Source organism: Antedon mediterranea, chromosome 6 (assembly GCF_964355755.1).
Source record: "Antedon mediterranea chromosome 6, ecAntMedi1.1, whole genome shotgun sequence".
Classification (NCBI taxonomy): domain Eukaryota; kingdom Metazoa; phylum Echinodermata; class Crinoidea; order Comatulida; family Antedonidae; genus Antedon; species Antedon mediterranea.
In genome coordinates, this window is record NC_092675.1 from 9622740 (window position 1) to 9625851 (window position 3112).

The 3112-nt window shown below is 35.3% G+C and overlaps 1 non-coding gene across 1 annotated transcript; it reads left to right on the top strand.

The window, feature by feature from the left end:
- The first annotated feature begins 2819 nt into the window (after positions 1-2819).
- Trnat-ugu (transfer RNA threonine (anticodon UGU)) lies at positions 2820-2892 on the top strand. The gene has a single exon. It is a non-coding gene; the product is annotated as a tRNA-Thr (tRNA).
- The last annotated feature ends 220 nt before the right edge of the window (positions 2893-3112 follow it).

Here is a 3112-nt window from a genome sequence, read left to right on the forward strand (position 1 = left end):
AAACGAATTATGTTAATTGTTCGTATGTTCACCAATTTTTTAATTTACAAGTAACCTTCTGTACCGTGGGGCACCTAAAATAAATATTTCATCCATTACTAAACAAAAAAACATGCCATTTTCGCTTAGCCAACATCTTATTATAGCTAAGTTATTACATTTTCAATGTCCTGTATGTCATGAATTTCTCACCACTCGGAAGTCCAGATGGTACACAGGCATACACTTGGGAGGAATAAACTTATTTCCCCGACTGAAAAGGTCTACGCTTGCGTTTTTTAAGCCTCTGGGCCTGATGTTTCCAAAGTATAAAATGCAGCTCTAGTTTTAAACATTTTCTTAGCTCAGCCCCAACAATAAAGCTGGTCATATTTCGAAGTACAAGAAGTGCATTTTCCGGGACCTAACATCTCTATTTTTCAAACATTTCTTAGCTCAGTCACAACCATGATAGGGACTTATATATTTTGTTTCATGTTTTGAAGTATAATAAGTCCAATTTCCAGGACCTCCAACTCTATTTTTCTAAATTTTCTTTGAACTTTAATTTTTTAAATTGAAAAATATGGATTGAAACAGTCATCGCGCACCGTTTTTTTGCACGCAGTATTTTATTTATGCATTATAAAAAATGGAAAAAAATGGCTACCCTAAATCTGATTAAAATGACCTCAAATGACGCTAGAACGCGTTGCTTCCGGGGGGTTCGCCCCCTGGACCCCCACCGGGGCCGCCCCCTGGACCCCCACCGGGACCCTTGGCGGCCCCCAGCCTTGTGATGCTCGCTTCGCTCGCATATCCCCCTCGTCGGGGGAATGTATCCCCCCCGCGTCGGGAAGATCCTGGCGCCACCCCTGGATAGTTGACTCGATTTATCATCCCCTTGACCATTTTCACCTCTAATATAACAATGTCTTGCCCATCTCGCTCGACTGTGTGAGGGCGCAATAAACTTTCGATCGCACAGCGAAGTAACCGGGAGGCGGGAGGCGATATTTCTTTTCGTACATAAGTTGGGGACCCCTCGTGAAACGTCACAAAATAAACATGAATATTCATTATCATATCCATAAGGTGTGACGTAAGAATTCAGCTAACTACAATTCGCTAACGCAAACGATTTCTGTCGAATCGTCTGTGTAGTCGAGTGGATAAGACTATGGACTTCATGTCGATGTATGGGGTCCGACTCCCATGAGCTACTTCTTTTACTTTCTAGTGAGAGAGAGATTATTTGGAGGGTCAGGTTTAGTTATATTTAGGAAGTAGTTCGGCTATTTTTCACATGGGATCCCCAACTTATGTACGAAAAAAAATCGCAACCGGGAGCTAATTAAGATAATTTTCGAAGGTAAGCGATGCAGAAACTTTTATTAATTAGATATTCTGCTATCTTATTAAATCAGTGGCCGTCAATCAATGTTAATAATCCATGAGCACCCCTTCTATTAAAAATAAATATATAACAATTAAGCACAGGGCCTAGATGTTGGATAGAAAAAGTAGGCTATTTGATTGCTTTCATACTAGCGTATGAAATAAGATTATTTTAGATAGGCCTATAACTATGATATGCCATACCTTAACCCTAAATTATGAATTTAAGTTTTTCAATATCACTTACTTGGCACAGAATTTTTGTAATATAAATTAAAATATAATGCACCCTAAGAAATTATTTAGTTTCAATTTTGATTTTTGAAGGTGCAGAATTAAAATTTAAAGTTCGTTCAAATACTTTATATGATAAAGCTTTTGATAATAATAACAAATGTAACTTATGCGGTACAAGTTTTGACAAAGACATCATTTCATCCTCAATTGCCCAGCTTTAGATAATATACGTAATCAGGAATAATTTTATTTATATATGTGGATATAAATAAAAATGGCAGCAAAAAGATGTTTGATAATTTTATACTTCTCATGAAAATGACAATTTAATTGATGGAGAGTGTGAAAATATTTTGGATAGCTTTTGTAAAAGATAGGCCTACCTAAAAAGCATGGACATTTCATAATGATTCATTGAAATCCAAGACTCAATAATTATTTTATCTACATTGCTATAATAAGTAAATTGAAAAAAGGGGATTGATGAGGGTGGGGTTGTTGTAATAAGTTGTTTTAACAGTTGATTTTATTTAATACACTTTTACTTATACTTGTGTTTGTTTCTTTTGTGGAAAGTAATGAGTATGTATTGATTAAATAAAATTGATATTGTTTAGTATCTAATGTTAATCATTTGATTTTGTTCTATCTTCTTTTCTTTGCAATTATACTTTTCTCTATGTAAATTTATTTATTTATTTTCGTATTTTATATGATATATTTTATATTGTTATTTTGAAGGATGCACCTTGTGCTATGTAATCCAAATAAATAAAATACAAATATCGAGGTCTATGATAAGACCCAGTTCAAACAAGGCCATATACATGGCTGCAGCCGCGTGCTCAAATTTGAGTTAGTGTTTACCGACCAACCGACCGACCAACCGACCGACATAGTGAGCTGTAGAGTCGCATTTGCACGCGACTAAAAAGGGGAAGAGTTTACGTGAAGTAACAAAAACCCTACCTAGCGCCCTCATTTATTTATATACTTTAAAGAGGGCGGCATATTGATAAGGATGACAATCTTATAAACTGATATTTCAACATATTTAACAATTTCAATATTTATAATGACAGAATATCATAACTTCAAAATTATCCTTTACATCTCTCTTCTTAAAATAAGAAAAGTAACTACTTGGCAGTTTCGTAGCTGTGATAGTGCTTAAGTATGTACAATTTCAATCCGGACTTGAGAAAGCCTCTTTAGCTCAGTGGTTAGAGCACTGGTCTTGTAAACCAGGGGTCGAGAGTTCAAATCTCTCAAGGGGCTACTTTTGTTTTTTTTTTTATCTATTTAAATGATATTTCCTATCATATTCTCCTTTTTTCAACAATAATCAAAAGTATACACGTACACTTTTCGAGTCAAAATTAACTAGTACGACATACCAGCCACCCAAAAATTTTTTTTTCCGATCAGCGCGAAATAAAATAACCGATGGATAATGGACGCATGCGCTAAAATGCTAACATCCGGGCCTGACAAAAAA